At 40.1% G+C, this 20,971-nt stretch overlaps 2 long non-coding RNA genes across 2 annotated transcripts in view; one reads left to right on the forward strand and one right to left on the reverse strand.

Moving 5' to 3' along the window:
* LOC138682521 (uncharacterized) lies at positions 1 to 16,582 on the forward strand. Its single transcript, XR_011322633.1, has 3 exons — positions 1 to 118; positions 3,424 to 6,403; positions 12,440 to 16,582. It is a non-coding gene; the product is annotated as an uncharacterized lncRNA (long non-coding RNA).
* The window catches only part of LOC138682520 (uncharacterized), a 24,173-nt gene continuing 10,004 nt past the window's right edge, over positions 6,803 to 20,971 (reverse strand). The window contains exons 2-3 of the long non-coding RNA XR_011322632.1: positions 10,411 to 10,441; positions 6,803 to 7,159 (exon numbers count right to left, since the gene is read on the reverse strand). This is a non-coding gene — a long non-coding RNA (uncharacterized lncRNA). The remainder of the gene's footprint in view (positions 7,160 to 10,410; positions 10,442 to 20,971) is intronic.

A 20,971-nucleotide genomic window follows, 5' to 3' on the forward strand; every position in this document is an offset into this window, starting at 1 on the left:
TGCCTGCCGCCTCCTCGCCGGCCGGGAGGCGCGGCCCCTGGGCCCTGCGGCAGGCCGGCCGGAGCGGCTTGGTGGGCGCTGGGCAGGGTTAAATGGGGTGGACCGGACCGGAGCTTCTGTAAGGCTCAGCACGGCGGTGCGGGGTCACTCCGTATTTTCCTGCTTCGCTCTGTGCTGTTTGGTTTTTTAAAGTAACTTTGGCCGCACACAGAATTACCTCACGTTTTCCTTCTGGTGCGAAGGGCCGCAGTCCCCTCAGACTCCGTAAGCGCTGGGTAGGCCTTGTCCCCCTTCCAGAAACCAGCTTCTGTCCCTTGAAGCTTGCACGCAGGCTTAGTGCTGCCCCTTTTCCACCTGGCAGGTCGGGGATGTGCCGCCGCGGCTGCCTCTCCCCGGGAAGAGAAGGGCAGCCCCGGCTCAAACGGGTGAGGTTAGAGCGGGGCTGGGGAGGGCGGTCACTCACTGCCCGAGCTCTGGCATGGATTACAGCAGCTTGAAGGACTTCTTGAGAGGGAGAGCGAGGATGCACAGCCCGCGAGAGGCTTCTTCATCCGTTACTTGTGACACATCCAGTGTTGACACCATAGCGGACCTTCTGTCAGGTATCCCAGTGACAAGCAGAACCCAGCTGGGCTTCTGGTATAAAGAGAACAAAATGATGCCTTCCCCAAGAGGCTTACAGTCATTCTGTGAATATTGAGATGCAACAGTACAAACTACAAAGCTTTTTTAGTTTTAAAGTTTGGTAAACTGCTGGAGAGGTTGAAGCATTAAACCCTGTATTCTATTCTATCACTGTATGATGAGGCATATTCAGGCAATTGTTTATACCCGCTTGAATAGTCAGTGGCCATTATGTGTAAGAGCAAGTCGGGGAGTTTTCTTTAGATTGAGGGTGTCCACAGAGCACCATCAATTTGAGCTTTTAGCTCTGTTTTCCTTAATATCTGTCATACAACATAGAATTTAAGTCGCTTTCAGACTGAAAATATTTTACTTCTAAGGCTTGGTATTCAGTATGCAAACATTTCCAGGACGAAAGCAGAATCTATCGATGAAGCAAGGTCATGCTTCTCAGAAGTTTTAAACGATAGAGATTTAAATTACTATGATTAATTAGAAAGTTGACTGCTCAAATGAAACAATCAGTTCCTTTGTCTTTGGACAGGATTTTCAATACTGAACATTAGTCATCAGTCATGTGAGGATTTAAGCAAGCACTTAGCTTTATGCAATTTGAGTGATTAGTTCTATTCAAGTGAATAGTACTGTGCAGAACGTGTAAGATTTAGCACATCTCAAACCCCCAATTGTACAAAGCTTTAACATGTGACCTGGAAAGTGATTTTTTTTTTTTTTTTTTTTTTTTAAGGCTGTTTCCTAAGGAACAGTGTTTATGCAGTCACACATGTCTATCATCCACTCTTTCCCCATCACCGGGGAAGGGGAATGGTTGCCAGCTTGTTGGCCAATTTCAGTTAGTTTTCACAGAAGAGTGAAATTTTCAAAACCAATTTAGCTTGTACAGATTTGGTGAAAATAGGTTGCTCTGTATAAGAGAAATCTTTTACTTGCATAATGAAAGCAGCTACAGGAGCTGAAATATTAGACATTACAAAACCTTTATTTAGGTGAAAAAGAGAAAACATAATACCTAATTAACCCAGTTAGACAAAAAGGTTCAACTAAGACTATCAACCCAAAGGTGAGCCATTAGTAACTGAGTTTTGTTGGGTGTTTCAGGGCACTTTGAAAGGAAAAGAAAGCAAGTCTAAATCTGTTCCTTTTGTGGGCATTATCTGAGGTCTACTAATGAAGACCTGTGTTTTAATACCAAGTACGCTATTAAATAGGGGGTTTTCAAAAGTCTGCTTGTATAAAGCTTACATTTTGGGAGCATGCTTTCTTATGTCCTTCAAAATTCATCCTCATTTGGGTGTTCATCTGCTGCATGCTCTTCCTGGAACTGAAAACATTCCTCCTAGAAGGAGGAATAAAACCAGTGATATGCCTACACACTTTTATCTTTCTGTTAGCAAAATAAGATGATAACCGACAAATATTGATAGTGTTGCCTGGAAGATAAGGTTAAAGGCTTTGTGCTGCTTGTTTCCTTTGCTTTCTAGCATAAAAATGGGAATAGGAGCTAAAAGGCATTTAGAAACCACCTACCACAGAAATTAGGCTGTAACATGGGAAGAGAGAATTAGATCATAAATACCACCATACACAAAAGAAACAAAAAGAAGGATACCAGAATGGAAAAAAAACCTCAGTTAAGATACTGTACTTTTAAGAAAAAAGTCCAACAATATCCCTACTTGGTTTTACTGAGCACAGAATACTTTAAAATGGTAACATATTTCTGATTTCAAAAAGAATAACATAGTAAGAATCTCCAAGCACCACCTACAAACTCTTGTCTTCACTTCCTTTTTATTTGTAAAATAATTGCACCTGTGGAATGCAAGGCACTTGTTTGGCAGCCTTTTTTTTTTTTAATCTTACTTTGCACCAGCGTGAAGAGTTATATGGCATGCAAAACAGTGAATAATCGGGCCCAGAGAAATTAAGGCATATTTTCTGGTAAACCACTCTTACCAGAAAGAGCATTTCAAGAGAAAGCTGACAGGTTTGAACCCATCTCGATATGGTGTTTTTATTATTTCCTAGCAGGAGGAAAAATAGGTGGATTTGACTCAAGTCTAAGTCCTTGATTTCACAGCAATTCTGTACTGTACTAACAGATGATCTCTTGTGTATCTTTGTACCAGCAAGTATCTTACAACTACTAAATCTTTTACATGGCATTTAATGAGGCTTTAAGGGATTGAGAGTCTCTCACTGCCTGACCTCTTCCACTGGAGCTGCTTTGACCTCATTGCACACTGTGGTGTAAGATGCTGCTGTGACCTACTCTTCTCCCACAGACCAGGCACATGCACTGCTGCTCTGTCAGTTTGCTGGAAACAGCTAGGGTATGGCAGCAGGGCACAGCACTATAGGGGAATGTCTCCGATGATGTCTCCAATTGTTTCCTCATTTTGTGACAGGAGCACAAATGTTGTGTAGGTAACATGGCTCCATGGGGAGGAGGGCAGGAAGGGAATGGCAGGAGATGGGCAAAGGTGGACTAAGCAGAGTCAGTGAGCTGGGCTGAGCAGAGCAGCGTCCTATCTGTTCATTTGGAAATTTGCCAGCGTGGAGCATATGGAAAACTGCAGTACAAAACCTGGGTGTCACTCAACTGCCCACCAATACTGTCAGCCTGATGTAGTGCAACCAGTGAATTTTAAATGTATACTTATTTGTTACCTGAGTGCTAACAGAGATTTTATTTGGCATCCCTATTCAGGAGTCAAATCTATTGAAGATTTTTTGATATTTATGTGTTTGTGTGGAGGTTTTTTTCTGGAATTTTAGGTAGTTTGGAATTTAAAGTAGCAAGTGACTGGACTTCCATGTGAAATCATGATCTTCATTCTCCACTTGGACCTTTCAAATCAAATTCACATGTAAGTTCAAAGGGTAAACATTCCAAGAGGATGGCATTTTAGCTTCCACTTAACACAGAAGTATGTAGCTACCGAGAGTGTAAGGCAACAAAGAGTCAAGGTCAATATGTTAACAAGGCCAGCTGTAATGTGACTCTAAATTTCTTCCTATTTAAAGGAGAGAAAATGCTCTCCATGGAAAAATAGTGTGAGAATAAGTGAGATTATCTTCCTTCTGTATTATCTGAAGCATTAATAGAAAGGTAACAGCTATGGCAAATTATAGTCTGTTACTTCTATGTATGTTGTCATAGAAAATAAAAAAAAAAATTTGTAAAAGTAAAGGGCGCTTAGGGGAAGTATGAAGATACATTTCTTCTACCTAGTCCATAATAACATTAAAAAAAAATCCACACCTTGTACCTAAATGTCCCAATTTACCATTGGATTATACATTGTAGGATTTTTTTAGCAGAGTGGATAATTTTAACCAGGGCAAAGATTTGTTCATATTTCATGCATGATAAACAAAGCATATTCCCTGAAGTTTTTACTTCAGACAGCAAAATCATCTTTATACGCTTCAGAAGGCTTCTGTCTTGTACAGTTTTATACCTTTTGAAAATCAGTGGATTCCTTCACTGAGAAGTATGCAGTATTTCAGGAAAGAAGATACGGACATGCTTTTTTCATGACAGCTCTTACAATCTGAAAGAGCTGGGATACCAGAATATAGTTCTCATATTACATTTTGCAACTGATACATGTTTGATGATAAAGTATAATTAGCTAATGGATCCCATTATTTCTGATGCTTGCTTTTCACAGATCGTATTCATTCAGGCAGCAGCTGAAGAGTTTTCTAAACTCAATTAGTGCAAGAATGCTGTGACCAATGGAAAAATGTTTGATGCATGCCAGAAAACAAATATTCCCAGCTCTTGGAAATATGTTCTGAAAACAAATAAGGATCACACAAGATTTTCATATTAATAAATATTTTTTCCTAAGAAAATATTTAATATCTAAAGCAAAATTTTTGATTTAATTATCCTTCTTTAAGGAAACTCTATAGCATAAGCTCTGGAACATAAGGATATGGATTATCATGACTGGTGTGAATACTGACTCCCATTTGCAGATTATAAATGTTAATGTCACATTGAGATTGAAAACACAAGCCAATTTGTAATGTAGAAATTGAGACAGTGATAGGCATATTCACACTAAAATTCATTACATGTAAATAATTAGCAGTACTATAGGTTACTCAGGACCCACTTTTAGCATTGGTACTTGGGAAAAATCACAATTAATGATTGTCTTGACTTTAGTTTTGAATGAATGGGATAGCTCTTTCAGTACAATAAACAAAAGAAATACAAAGCCCATCTTGGATCTGAATATATAGACAGACATTAAGGCTCATTGTTTTAGCTCTGTTACCTGACTTGCTGCTAGAATCTGAAAAATGTGACTTAAATTTACAACGTGCATCCTATTTACAATGGCTGGAAATTCATATTATCGGTTAACGTAGTTTAGCTGGAAAGTGATAGTGTATTAACTGCTCATTTTAGAATCTGTCCATATATTAAAGGATAAAATCTAGAAGTCTAGGACTTAGATTTGGAATATGACTTCATCTTTGTTTGACCTCTGTTGCAGTATACAACGCTTTAGTGAAATTTATTAACAGTAAATTAGAATTACTGAAAACTCTTCTCCTGTACATCCACAGAAGCTGCTCTTAAATATGTGTGCGTGAGCTTATACACTCACACTTACATATGTCAACAGGAATCAAAGCTGTAAGAAGCTGACCGGGCAACAACACAGTACCCCCAAGATAGACAAATAAGCTAACAAGTAAACAGAATCACGTACATGAAACAATTATTTTTTTAGAACAGAACAGCATCTCCAAGCTTCCTGCTGTATTTTGCTGCCCCTGGAGGCTGCTGCTCGGTTTAGTTCCCTTTTTTAGAAACTAAACACAGCAGGGTCCAGTGGGATCCAGCTGCCCTCTCTCAACTCTTCCGCAGAGAAAGTTGTCCTGGGTCTTAGCTTCCACAGGCCAGTTGGGATCCTTTCTACTTTTCTGTGTTAAAGAAATTTGGGAAAGAGTGACCATTAAAATGGGCACCTATTTTGCACATCTTTAAAATACAGGATTTTTGCCCCAGTTGGTTTAGTTATGCTCAGATTACAAATACGGTATCACACTCCATGATCTGTAAGTTTACGTTTGTCTTTAAATCTCACTTTTGATGTAACGCATACAGAAAGTTGCTATCTTCTAGGTAGATGAAAAGATGTGATTATTGTTACTGACTGCAGAAATAGACTATTAATTATGCACTTGTTTAATTTGCTGAAACATCAATCGTGGTTTAGAGCAGAAACATGTAGGTTTCTGTGAAGTTAATATTAATCTCTACTGAGGTCATTTCTATTTCTGATTTTGAATCTGTTTGTTGTTTCAAGTGAAACATTTTCCATTGCCTGTGGTAAGAGGGCAGATAAGGCAGAAGTATCAGAGCTCGTGAACTGTTGTGTACTTACTGACCTACCAGGGAACTGAGACATTTTCTCCAGAAACTGGAGCAGTTGAACTCTGAAGGAGAATGAACCCTTTTGGCAAGGCTTTGTAAGGGCTCCGGATGGAAAATCTTGTGTTTATGAAGCAGAGAGAGAGAGCAGAAATGTAGTGACTGTCTAGCTTGTAGCGTTAAGTGAAAATAATTATACATTTTATTCATACAGGGCTGAATACAGCTAGCTTATCTGGACACTGCATGCTGCCAGGAATCATGGAACCGTCAAACCCAGCAGAGTCCCCGTCTGGTGTAGGATTGACAAAGTGGTTGTTACCTGTTACCAGCTGTAGCTCTTGAACTGAGACAGAGGTCAGTTCTCAATGCCTTATTGCATGTTAACAGCTGATGCATTTTAAAGTAATCTGTCCACCCTCACCTAGCCCTTTGTTCAGGGACAGTGGTGAAGAAGTCGTAGGGTCTGGTATCTCCAAATGGCTCTTCTGTAGTTCTTTCCTCCACTGTTCCCAAGAGAATCTAGCCTGTAATATCCACCCACTAGGAGATCTACACACAGTTCACAGAAACACAAACACATGCAGTATTACAACACACGTATTAAAATGACTTTTTTTTTACAAGATCAAAAACAGATAGAAAAAATAAAGTGCTGTGGGAAAGCTTTTACCAAATAAAAATGTCGGTGGAGGCTTGATCATATGTGGGCCTGTGAATAACACTCAGGAGACTATAAACTTTAGACAAACCAGATGGTTAGACATCAAACCAGATGGTTTTATTTATGCAGACAAAGTTCACATTTAGTGAGGTACTTTGTTCTTCTAGAGAAGGTTTTGCACACAACGTAAAAGATCATATATGTGTCCTATGATGATGGACTGGAACATTCATACAAATGTAAGTCTCATCAAGTAGTCCATTGTCCTTTCAATAGAAATACCATCATAATTACATCATTGGGGTACTCGTTGGCTGCTCTTGTACATGGTGTTTCTTCTTTTTACTGCAGTAGCATCCAAAGGCTTTAGTGAGGATTATAAGCAGCTTTTGTTACGTGTCATAAAACTGCATAGGAAGATACAGTCCTTGCTCAGAAGAATTTAGTTTCTAAGGAAGATGAAATGTAACACAGGAGTTGACCACTCATAGAGGAAAGTAAGAGAGAGACTATAGACTGTTACTGGTGGGTTTCAACTAGGAACTAACTCTGCTTTTCAGGATCTATGAAGTTAACCACGCTGACCTGCTAGTCCTTTGGTTTTAGTTTTACTGCAAACCCAGAAAACACATTTGTCCTGTTAAGTATATGCATACCAACTTCTCTTTTAAAAGCTGCTTGATCAAAACCTGTTAAAATCTCAAGGTCCCTTGAAATGCCCTGTTTTGTGAATTGTCATCTGTCTGCATTCAGCTGTGCTTTGGACACTCCAAGAAACTGTTGCCCTGTCTGGTGGGGGTCAGTTCTCTGACAGAATGGCAAACAATAGGTGGATTCCAGTTTATTTCAATGCAAAGTCAACATCTTAGGCTAAAAACCTTACACCAGCTCTGCTGCTCAGGCAGTAGCCTCCAGCAATGCAGCAGTCATAGCAGCTTATCATCTATAGTGTCTTAACACAACTCTTTTCTGAGTGTTTATATATCATTTTACAGGAGCTTTTGACCCAGTTGTTTGGGTTTTTTTATTTTTTTTCTGATGGTGCTACCTATAGCTTCTTGCTGATCTTAGAAAAAAGTATTTCTGGAAAGTGTATTTCCACAGTATTAACGTAGGTGTGGTGTAGTGAGACATGTATTGTGATTAGCAGATTAAGAAGCAAAAGAAATTGCTTTGGTGACTTTCTTAATGTAGTTTAAAAAAAACCAGATACATGAGCTTTTATCATCCATTCCTTACAAAGAATCACACCTAAACTGTAAACACCTCTTCAACAGAGATCCGTTCTGCACTTTCTTCCTATTTATATTCCATCCAAATTTCAGCTTTGCTGAAAATTTCATCTTATCCATATTCTTCTTCAGCTATTGGTTTTATAAAAGTGTCCTTTAAGGGTTATGACTGATCTAAATGTTAGAAAGACCACCTCATGATTTTTTCTGGAATGTATTATCTTTCCAAAATAAATATCATAGAAATGATGGTACTAGCATTGCATCTATGAACTACAACAAAAGGAAAATATGTATTTTTAAAAATCTAAGTAACTTATTTAATTTTATGGCAATCAAAATAAAGGAAAAACTACAATATCTAAATATGAGAAAAAACTGAGCTGGGGAAAAAAAAAAACCAAACCACTGAGCACATCAGCACAGAAATTATAGTTTCCCTACAGAATAGGAGACCCATATGCATTTCAAACTGTAGAAGAAATGAAGTAAAAATTTCCTCTGTTTATTGAATACAGACATTGAATAGACACTAGAGAAATAATAATGCCTTGCCAAAGCAAGACACCTCTCACAGTGTGACATATGCATGCTTTGTACATGACCCTTCATGCTCTAACAGGCAGCTTGGATGTTTCACTTCTGTAGGTCAGATGCTGCTCTGGGCTCCATGGGAATGCCTGAGTTTGGAACGTTTTCTTCATGAGGAATAAAAATATTGTGTATCAACCGTATAGCATCAGACAAAGACCTTACTCAGAACAGTGAGCGATAACCTCTCCACAGTGATCATTGTTGCACCTCAAATACTGTGTTCAGTTTTGGGCCCCTCATGACAAGAAAGACATTGAGGTGCTGGAGCGTGTCCAGAGAAGGGCAACGGAGCTGGTGAAGGGTCTAGAGCACAAGTCTTATCAGGAGCGGCTGAAGGACCTGGGGTTGTTTAGCCTGGAGAAAAGGAGGCTGAGGGGAGACTTTATCGCTCTCTACAGCTACCTGAAAGGGAGTTGTAGTGAGGTGAGTGTCGGTGTCTTCTCCCAAGTAACAAGGGATAGGACAAGAGGAAATGGCCTCAAGTTGTGCCAGGAGAGATTTAGATTTGATAGTAGGAAAAATTTCTTCACCGAAAGGGTTATCAAGCATTGGAACAGGCTGCCCAGGGAAGTGGTTGAGTCACCATCCCTGGAGGTATTTAAAAGATGTGTAGATGTAGCACTTAGGGACATGGTTTAGTGGTGGACTTGGCAGTGCTAGGTTAACGGGTGGAGTTGATGATCTTAAGGGTCTTTTCCAGTGTAAATGATTCTATGATTCTATCATCACTGCCTGCAGTTTTACACAGTGGAAGATACTGTTGATGCAAGCTTGCAAAGTCTTGTTAAATGAAGGAGTCTGGAGAGTAATATAAGTAGAGAAATACAAACTCTAGTGATTTCATACCACACAGAAATCAGTAGTTAGATGGGAAATGAACCCCAGGTTTCAAAAACGTTTAAAATGTATGTGGCATTTAGGTGCCTAACTCCCAAAGGAATATAAAACCTCTGCCTCTAAGTAACTTAGGACCCTGAGTTCTGTTTGCAGAATGACATAGATTTCATAGTCTGTATCTAACTGAAAGTTAATTAGATTAGACTTTTAAAAGTACCTGTAACTTTTGAAAATAGGACTTCTGTTCATTATCACTGGAAGCCTTTGGAGCTTTTATTTTCCATCCAGCATGCTCTCTGTATCAAGGGGAGTAGCCCTGTCTGTTCTAGCAAATCCATTATTTGGTAGGGGCTGAAAGCAAACAGGCGAAGTATCTCACAGACAGGCCATGGTTGTGCTTGGGACAAATGCAGCAGAGTATTAAGGACTGAAAGAATGTATTCCATTGGATTTAAAGATGCTCAGAACTGTTGTTGTTATATAAACACTTTTTCTTTTCCTTTTTTTTTAAGATTGGAGTTAAAAGCTCTTCAAGTCTGTTTATTGTGCATTCTGGACTCAGTTGCTAGTCATTTATTTTAAGAGTTAAAGTATTTTGACAAAAGAGTCCCATATAATCTCTACCATTTATTTCCATTCCATGGTCAGGGACGTTTTAGATAGGTAAGCCATCAACACAACTTTTCACAATCTTCCATCATCCCAAAATCAGTTCAACAATAATTATGTATTTTTGCCACATCATGTGGAGCTGATATAAATAATTTTTTTTATCCATAGAAAGCATCAGGTTTCAAATCTATTGGAGTTTGATTTGAATGTATTTGGTGTTTATAATTTTTTAATTGAAATAATAGAACACTTGAGATTTTCCATATTGTATTAATTTTTAAAACATCATTCATACAGTTCACCTGTAATAGAAATAATTTCAATCATGCTTCAATAAAATATTAAAATGCAATATAGTTATTTATGATTTTGACATAATTTTTTGCAGTTAGTTGTATATCATATGAGCTTGACAGGATACTTGCCTTTCAACAGCACAAAGAGTCAAACCATCATCTGTGGAAAAATTTTTAAAAAAGACCATCTTGTCTCTGTGTGATCTCAGCCTGTGCACGCATGAATTTTCTCTATGCAATTATCAAATCCTCTGAATACAGACTTAAACAAACTAACCAATAGTTCTGACTGAACATGCACAGAGCCCTTGCCTTCAGCATCAGAAGCTGCACAGGCCCTGTCAGTCTTCCTGATCTAATTTTAATTCAGTGCATTTATTGATTGCTTGCAAAATGTGGCCATTTGGAAACCCTAGCAACTGGAATCTTGCTTTATATAAAGCAGTGTCGGTGCTAACTTCTCTGCTTAGAGTTTGCAATGCACATTTTATCTATAGTCTCTAGGTTCCTGTTAATGTTTGAATGTTTGGATTTCAAATTTTGTTGGCATGTGTCCCTAAGTAACGATGTGATGGCTGTTCAATTGGTAGCTCTGGTCCAAACAATATAACTCTGCTCTAAAGAATATATGTAGTTATTTTTTCCCAAACATCCACTTTATGGGCTGTTCTGAGAATGAGAAAGTAATCTAGAAATGCACTTTCTTTCTGCTTTTCCTGCATTAACTCTCCAGAGAGAAGGCTGGGCAGAGAGTTTAGGTCAGACAGAGGATTTACACCTTTTACAGTGCCAGCTCATACCACTTGAACTACACTATAAGGACCAACTGATGATTTCACATGTGACCGTTGCATAACTATCTAGTGATCAGACCTCCAGCCCTTCTAATTTGAGTTAGATTTGAAATCAGTTCGCTTAAAGTGACCTTTGCAACTTCGGTCATCTGTTCGGGGTCCTGTAGAAGTGCTTGTTACTGAATGCTGTCCCAAACACAACTGAAAACTGCTGTAGGATGTTTTTTCAGCCCATGATCTATTCATCCCTTTCCCACTCCACATATGTATTCCTTCCACTTCTCCCCTCCTTGCTAATTCACTCCTTATCCTTTATCCCTTTGTCTCTCTTTACTTTGTCAGAGGATTGTGACAAGCCTGGAACAGACTCAGTGCTGATCTAAGTGCATGTGGGTGGTAGGGGATGGGGAGGGCGAAGCTGGGCTAGCGCGCAGCCCTGCGTAATAACTGTGAGTGCCCTTGGGACGTGGAAGGGGGGATCACAGCAGGTCGGCATTGCTGCCGGCTGCCATGGGGGTGAATGCTAAAGCTCCCTTAGTTTTTCCATCACCACTGAGAGAGAGCAGCACCTCAAACCCCATCATTACATAGTGGATAAGCTAAAGTGAAGTGTGTTTGCGCTAACTCAACTTTGTCACTACTAATCCCTACTAAAGAATGACTAGAAATCAGCTGATATACATTAGTTTCACTAACTCAGAAATAATGCTAGAAAAAATGTTGTAATGAACTTTGATGTGGATCTAAAAAACAATGCTTTTCAGGCTGACTTTTTGTCAGGGAGCAAGAGGAGCCGGGCTGCTCCTTGAGGTGGGATGAGCCGGGAGCTGAGGGTGAGCCCAGTGCAGGCACTGTCTTAGCAAAGGGACACAATCCCACCAGGGCTGAGCTGGGGGCTGGTAATGGGGTCCATTTCACAATTTTTTATTATTTTGTTTGTGCAAGCATGGCTTTCTCTTTGATTTGTCTGTTTCCGTGAAAATCCTGCAAGCCCTGGATACCACCTACTTATCAAGAAAAATACTTACTGCCTTAAATTGTTGGCGGTTTAGTATAAAAATATTGTGAATTGATTAACTTTCTGTGAGCTTTGGTCCTTTTGAACTCTCCCATGGCTTCTCTGGTAGCTGCAGCTGGCAGTTTGAGAAGCACTGCTGTAGCTAATAGTTTACATTGTCAGCAAACTGCTTTGTTAAATAAAAAAAAAATATTAACCTGGAAGTGATCAGGCAGCTTTCTTGAACATGAAGCCACTTTTACTGAGATGCCTGCTGGTGTTTAGATAACCATAGTATTTATTTGTAGTGAAGTTGTCTCTAGAGGCCTCCACCACCCTAAAGTGTTTGCTGTTCTCCTCTCTTTAGGCACGTGCATCCGGCATCACCGCACAACCAAGAGGCTTGAAAATAAACAGGAACCCACCAACAGTGGGTGGGGAGAAAAGCTGTGGGACTGCCAAAGGGACCTGGTAAAGGACGAGCAGGTGGTGAGAGGCAGAGCGGTGGGCTCAGCCGGTCTGAGCCCTCACCTGCTGCTGCCTTCACTGAACTCTACTCCCCATCAAAGTTTAGAGTCCTCCACTTGCAAATTGTCATTGATGCTTATATGCTTTTTTTTCCCCTTTTCCCATGATTCGTTCTCAAAAGGTTGTTTCTGCTGCCCCAGGAGAGTGTTTCCATCTCAGAGTCCTGACAGAGCCCTGGCTGGGCCAGCTTTACTTGCACAGCTGGGGGTCCCTCTGCCATCTTGTAAAGAGAACAGAAGGGATTAGGGTTCTCACTTGTAACTCGTTCCACAACACTGAAACACATGCCTTCCCATACAAGCTATATCCACCTCTGTATTTACGTTACTTTAGCCCATGTATTTCATGTTTTTCTGACAAAAAAAAAAAAAAGGGACAAATTCACTAGTCTGTTCAATCTGCTTTGTGGCAATCCAGCAACACAAAGGAACTGTAAAGCCTGCTTAATTGGGCAATTAAATTTTATGACTGCTCTGCATCCCTGAAGCAGTAAAAGGCAGCCGGAATGCACCAGGAAATCTTGCCCATCAGTGCGAGATACACAAACACCTCCCCAGGCCTGTGCAGAAAAGCTGAGCATCGTCTCTGGCTCAGCTGGGCCATGCTGGCCACTGGATGTCCGGAGGACAGGCATACGCAGAGTTTAGGCAGAGTTTACCTTTGCAGGAATACAGGCATAGCCCCTTCTTCTTTAAAATGTACTTTTCATTGTTTATAATGCAAGTCCACTGAAGATAATGATGCTTGGGGCATAGAAACTGGACCCTGAACTTGTCAAACCCTTAGTCTGTGTGTGAGCAGAAACCCCCCTGAAATCTGTGGTGATCTTTTTATGATCAAATCTTACTTTTCGGGAGCACCACTGACGTAAAATTTAGGTTTTGCTTCCAGTAACCCATCTGGAAATAGAAGAATAACTTTACTGCTAGCAGGCTCATGACCATTTTGTTAGTCTTTCTTGGAGACTGTTGTGGTCACTAGCATTGTTTGTTTAAAAAATGAAAATAACAGAAGTGGTCTGAGCACAGGAGGCAGGTCCGGGAGCAATGCTGGTCCCGGTCTGCGCTCTGAGTCTGCTCCTGATCCCCCGGGTGACCTTGAACTGAAGTCGTAGGTCTGAGCACTACCTCCTTTGGGAAAGCTGAGGTATGGGTTTGAAGCTTGCATTTTAAACTGAACCCTTCAAATGTTTTCTGTAACTATCTGGTAGTATTTTCTTGAAATGTCTCTTCCGGAGGCGAGGTGTTAAATATGGCAGGAAGGGGTTAAGTGGGTCTGGCTGTTTCATAAAGGCAGGCATTTTGTTATTCCCTAAGGAAATGGGAGCTACTTTCTGGAGAAGGAAGGGACATGGGCTGTGCATGATTCTGAACTACCCACAGAAAGGCTCAAGATGAATTATGTAGAGATTGTAACTGGAATATGAAGTTATTGCTAATATCCTTGTCAGTGAAAACCGTCTCTAGGAAAAAGAACAGTTTTTATTCTAAAGCAGGAAGATTTAGTTTAAGATTATGTTAAGTAAAGCACCCACACAAAACCTGCTATTCCTTTTTCTCGCTCCATTCACATTAAAAAATATACTTGTTCTGTTACAAAGAACTTGTTTTGCACTTACTCTTAGCAGTGCAAGTAGCTGGGAAATGTCCCTTTTCGATTTTGTGGCTGCTTAGTTACCACAGCTTCTTGCTATCCAAATAGACTCGCTGTGTCAGGGCTGTGAGATGGGGAGAGATAAACACAGGGAGCAATTGTGGCTTCCTGCCACCAGCCCTGCTCAGAAAGCAAGCAAGCAATAGCAGATGAACCGTTTCTGCAGCAGCGATGGGAAGCTGTGGCCTCACAGGAATAGGGCAACTGAAAAACACAACCGAGTATTCCGAGAGCAGGATAAGTAGTGTCAAATAATGTGCTGTCTTCTAGTTCCACTTGGCTTGTGCAATAGTTCTAAGGCAGCCGTTGCTTTGCCAGAAAATAGTCCGCATAGATATGCACAGAAAGTATTGGGTTTGGGGTAATGCAGTGGGATGCTCAATATGCAAAACTTACTATGGTGGCAGCCAAATTAAAAATGATGTAATACAGTCATTTATCAGCTGCGATTGTTGCATCAGTGTTGCCTAGAAGTAACTGTCAGGTGTTGAGTTTTGTCACCTGACCGTACTTTTCCTTGTTTATGCAGTTTTGGAAACTGTGACTAGAAAGGAACAAAAAGAAAAGTAGGTGATGGGAGAGAAAATAAGAGAAATTAAACAAAACAATAAAGTTGAAATTAAAGAAGCAGCAGGGGTGCAAAAGAGGCAAGATCCGAAACACAAACAGCTCTCGAGCAAACCAGCCTTTGCATTCACTTTGGTGGGATGTGGAGCAGGCAGTTTTCCTATCAGAGACTGCAGGACTCATTCCTGCTGTCGCAGGGCTTTGTAACAGGAGTTTAATCAGACCCACTTTTGCAGAGGGAGGGAAATAACATCATCTGTTTGTTGTTTTTTAACTTTCAGCAAGGTTGCATGGGGTGCAATTAACTGGTGCTAACAGTAGCTAAGCCCAAGCATGTTTCATGCTAAAGGAAAGTTACACAATGCTGTGGGTGGCAGAGTATTTCTGGGAGGCACATTTTGCTGCGGACTTTGCTTGCATCACTTCCTGAAATGGAGATTGACTGATGTGATATATTTTTATTTTTATTCGACTTTTTTCTCAAACCACACGTTACACTCACATGCTGTTTGCAGAGTTAGGTTTTGAAGGCAAGACCATACATAAATGCTCAAATCAAGCTGCACTGTATTTTAACAGAAGCTCTGCATGGCTTTTCCATTTTTTTTCTGTTTCTCTGGCATCTCCGAATGGAAACTCTGCTAATGCACTGAATAAAAAGGGAATGCCTTTACTGAATTAAAATTATATTCCTTGTGATATTTGTCATAATTCTAATTCACTTTACTTTGGGCTGTCCTCAACTTGTGCTTTCTTAATGTGCTGCAGATTTCTGAGTTGACAGCGGGTAACTGTGAGGAGCCAAGAGATGGTCAGGATGCAACTGGAGTTTTAACTCACAGGAAAGTGTAGGAGGTAGTTTAGAATTTAAGTTGGGTTTTTTTTCCATGGGAAAAAGATACCTCTTCTCTGTCCCCTGTGCATGGGAGAGATGTGAAAGAGGGGAGGTCTGGCGATTTCCTGCTTTCCTGCTTAGCAAACCCATGACAGCAACTGTCACCGTCCTACCCTTTAGCCTACTATTTACCACTGACTGAGTATTTTTGATGAAATGATTAACAGAAATGGATATAATTATGATATATTACACACTCAGATTCAATCTCTACCAGGACTAGAGGGGAACATAACTCTGGGAAATGGTGTTTCGATTTGTCTGGTGTTTCTGCATGACATTATTTAATCAAAACCCATTTGTTTCATTGAATTAGTCTTGATTATGTTTTTACTATTAGCATGGACTAGGCAGCAAGTTTAGCTTTGAGAACTAAAATTGATTCTTTCTTGCGCTACAGCAGTGAAGGATATGGGATGACGATCAAAAGTAGACGTGGTTCATCACTCAAAAATGACAGCTCATGTCAGCTGAGCTGTGTGAGCACTTTTAACTAATGAAAATACAAATGTGCTTTTTCTGTAGTGGTTTAAATCCATATCTTTAACTTTTTATTTTCAACTCATGTATAGCTAATGAAACAGCTCAGAATCCTATTTCCAACAACGGTTGCTTGAGAAAAAATACAAGTTGGAAGAAAAGGCATGAACCAACAAATTTCCCCCCCTTTCCTGACCTATGCAGTGAATAGCTAGCAATTAGCTCTTCCTTCAATATAAACTGCACATTGATTATCCTGTTTAATAGGCAGCTTTGGACCTACACTCCATGAATTTCTCTCACCTATTTTTCTTAACTCGTTTGTACTTTTAAGTGCAAATTCTGCAGCTCAGTTACTTCTGCATTAAGTAAAAAAAAAACCAAAAACCAAACAACAAACCAATTTGTTTTCACTTTGCTGTCATTCACTGTCCCTTATCATAAGGAATAATGAGTCGTAATTCTATTCTCCTTCTTGATCTCAGCCATGTTTTTTGGGTCCCCAGCATGTCTTTTTCACACACACCTTTCCCAAGGTGAAAAATTTGATCTGTACAGTGTTCTCACATGGAGGCTGGCCAGTTTCTGTTGTTCACCTCTAAGAGGTTTCTACCACTGCTTCCCAAAACTGATCACAATATTCACATTTGGATCGTGGTGGCACAGTCATCTTTTTTTATTTTATTTGGCTTTTGACCATTGCTGACCATTGTGGGCATTTCTAGCTGAATATCTGCTAGGTATTTTTTAGATACCTTTAAAGATATATGCGTCTCCCTTATCCTAACGTGGAAGCCTATGTTGCAGACATGGTTTTATATTGCACTCTGATGGCCAGGTCCCTAATCTTACATTGTCTGCTCTGAAATCAGTATGTATTCAGAGGATGGAATCGTGATCTTCAGTTTAGGAAACAGTGGATCATTAGAGATCTTTTTGACAGCAGAAAACCGGTTTGCATGAAAAATTAACCTGCTTCAAGTCTTTTGCTCCTCTGCTCAATAATGTGTCATTTCCGCAAAGGCTATGAGACATTGGAAAAAATAGCCAGTAGGCTATGATATTTATTAATTAAAATTATAACCTTAAACTTAATTATTATGGTCTTTTATATCAGCATGGAGGCATAATATTAAAATCCTTAATTTACCATAGTGAAAATACCAGATCTATAACACGGTGTACTAAGCTGCATTCTGTTTTTTCCTGCTTGGTGGTGGTCCTCATTGATCCCTACTTAACTTACTGCCTATAAAAAGAAACTCTAAATGAGCAGCACCTGGGAAGGTCAAAGAACCACTCTTTGAAATCTCTTGTTCAAATATGCCAACAAGAAGTGGAGGGAAGTTACTGTAGCACTAGCACAGGATTTGTAAGAGGTAAGGAAGGATGGCTGTAGCTATATAGGGCTGTGGAAAAGGCATGATTTTGCTTCTTCAGTACTGATTGTATCTGAAAGATCCTGTTTCCCTTCTTCTCCACGTCTTCTACAGATTAGATGGATATCTGCTTACACTGAAAAGGGGTTTTTCTCCTACCTTAGCTCTTTGTCTATTCTGTGTAATAACAGCTGCTAAAGAAAAACATACATTTCTTGCTGCTCTGCTCCGTAATCATTGATGGAATCTGTCTTATTCCAATTAAAATGATAAATCGTGGGGCCATGGCAAATCTCCCATACTTTAATAGAGCCTCGCTTGAGACAGTTGTGTTCAGTTTGTTGTGTTGTGCAGAGGCTCGTTACTCAATACCTCTCAGTTTAAATGAAAGCTCCTTTTGTCTGGGAGCAGGAGCTGGAATGCCAACACACGGCACTGCCGTGGCACGCAGCTCCTCTCGCTGCTGTGGGGAATAGGTGCTGGACTGCTCAGCCACCAGCTTACCTCTGCTTTAAATCAAGACCTGCTGAAATAAGCACACCTCTCACTCGCTTCATCACTCTCTGGTTTCTGGGCAAAATCCTTGTCAACCTGTTACTTTGTCTTTTATAAATGCTGCGTCTCTCTCCAGTGATGGACAAAACAGTTTTGTGGGGCATCCCAGGACCATACTTTGCCTCATCTTTGCCCAGAATGGTAAAAGTTCCATTTGCAAAGTATTCCCCAAAACAAAGAAGCAAAAATCCAGAAATACTTAATGCTGCCATTGCACAACCGCAGATGCAAACAGTTTATGGCATATTAGAAATAATTTTTGCTTCAGGTCATTATTTTAATTTCAAAGATCTTTTCATTAAAATACTGGTACAATTTCATTTTCATCAAAACATTGATTTTGAAAAGCATGCTTTTGCACTTAGAAATATTCACCCAAATTTTGCTCAGAGTTTTGGGGATGTCAGTCCACATTTTGCTTGTAATTCTTTTTTGACCAAGAAAATGAAGAGCAGGAGATAAAAAATATTGCTTTGTCTTCCCTTCTAAACATCTTTTGTGTTTTTCCATCTTGCCCATGAAGAGAGGAAAATGAATAAGACATAGTATCCTGCACCTCCTCCATTGTTTTTCCGCTTTTCCTAGCTCTGAACTATGCTTGTACAGAATTGCGCCAATAGTTTGGTAATTTGTTGTTTATCATAATTTTTTAATTTGTTTGTTAAGCTTTTAAAGCAGAATGAATTACTCAGAAAGACAGTGAAGCTAAAGCTAATGCTGAAACACTATTATTTGTGGTTTAGAGGGGTATTTTAGACAGTCTACATTTTACAAGACCCCTGCACACAATCATTAATAATGGTATTTTTTTAAGAACACTCTGCTTCTTCTAAAGCCAACAAAATAAGAGATAGTAATCATAAACATAATAATATTATGGCTCTAAACAAACAATAAAATTATCCCTCCCAATTTTGATTATTGAGATTTAACTTAAAATACTGAACATCTTATTTTGCTCCATACTTTCAGTCGTAGCGAAAATCTACCAATGAGCACAAGAAATTCTCCATTGGTTTCATTAGAATGTGGGTGAGATCCTTTAGATTTCCATTATTGTGCAGTTTTGAAGAGAACCAAAGTAAAAGTACAAACAACTTCTTTAAAAGCTGTCTGCAGTTTTCATGTTTCCAACAGATTGCTCAATTAGAATGCAAGACCTGAGAGTTGTATTTATCTTTATCTTTGAACCGTGAGTCTGTCGTACCAAGGGTGACTTACATTTTTTAAAAATAAAAGAAATTTTTCTGTCCTCTTCATATGCTAACACATCAGTGAGCAACTGTTTCAGCACACAAAAGCAAGAGGCATGCTGTTTATTTTGATTTCCAAGTGCTTTTACATTTCTACATCCAAAGGACAGGAGTGGTGATGAAGTGCTTTAAGTACTTAGAAAAATAATACACCAGGATTAATTGTGCAACGAGTTTAGAGATCACGACGGGGACAGCCTGGGCTGTTTTGAAGTTGCGGGGTTCCCTATTTTCTGAAAAGAGGAAGAGTATGAGGCAATAGATACTCAAAATAAGCAGATTTCAACCAACCTCAGAGGGTGATATGTAAAGTCGGAGGGAAACAAATAAACCAGGAGACCAGAGGATGGGAGAGCAAGCCACCACTGTGGAAGGCTCTTTTACCCACCTGGGGGCAGAAGAAGAACCCTAAAACCCCAGGCATGGCTGCAACATTAAGAGAGCAACACGCAATTAAGGAGAGAAAAAGCAGAAAGGCTGTGACTGTAAGGAGTAACAGGAAATCCTTTTGTAATTGCACTAATAGTAGGAGGAAGGCTGAGAAAGCTTTGGTCTTCTACACCGAGGGGAGGAAAGATCTAAACAGATGATGCCGAGAAGACTAAAGTGTTTAATGCCTTTTTGCTGCACAGCTCTCTGCGAAGGACATCTGCTACCAGATGGCTGGCACAAATCACCCAAGTGACAAAGGGCTAGGGTAAAGAAAGCACAAGCACTTAAGTAAGTTTAAGATTCCCAAATCAGCTAGTGAGAACATCGCCTGATAAAATTCCTCCTGAAGCATTAGACAGAGTAAGCCTAGATCTGCTATGGGGGATTAACCTCATTTAAATGTAGCCAACTGAAAGTTTGGCACCCAGTGCAAACTGTTTCTTTATTTTAGGGGTCCTTGACCCCTCCCCGGGGGTCCCCCCACCCTGCCCACAGCCCAGGACCCCATTTCAGCCCCCTGGGACCGTCAGTCCCTGCTCCAGTGACGCTGCAGCAGGGCCGGTCTCCAGCTCCCCACAGCCCTGCCCTGCAGGAGTACTTAAGCTCAAAAATATATTACCAGGTGGTCTCACTCCCTTTTCAGTAAATATGTCTAAATAAGGAAGGGAAATATCCACCGACCCCTGTAACAATGCAGATTAAATCTTTTCCCTTGCATGCTCCAAAGTGTGGAAGAACCATTCCAAAATATCTGCATCTGCCACCTGTTCCCTCCACATCCTGACCTCCATGCAAAATGACTTTGTTTTCCCAGCATGTCATTTAAATGAAGGTATTTGCTCCGCACATATCTGTAATGCTTGCTCAGCTCTTAGAAACTGCAAGTATTCTGCACCTGGCAGATTGCATAATCCAGCCCGATGAAAGAGAAATATGGTCAATAAGTCCTTAACATAACCCTTTCATCTCTCTTCTTGCCAGCAACTTGTCTCTCTGCAGTTTTCTTTTACAGGGTGATTTGGAAGTTCCTTTTGAGTAGCTTACGTTTTATCTCTGGTTGGACATGAAATAACTCCACATGCTGTACTGGAGGGAACATGTTGTTCTGCTGTCATAGGCACAGCTGCCTAGGCAGGGGAGACTATTAACAATGAGGC

The sequence above is a fragment of the Haliaeetus albicilla genome, chromosome 28, assembly GCF_947461875.1.
Source record: "Haliaeetus albicilla chromosome 28, bHalAlb1.1, whole genome shotgun sequence".
Taxonomy (NCBI): Eukaryota; Metazoa; Chordata; class Aves; order Accipitriformes; family Accipitridae; genus Haliaeetus; species Haliaeetus albicilla.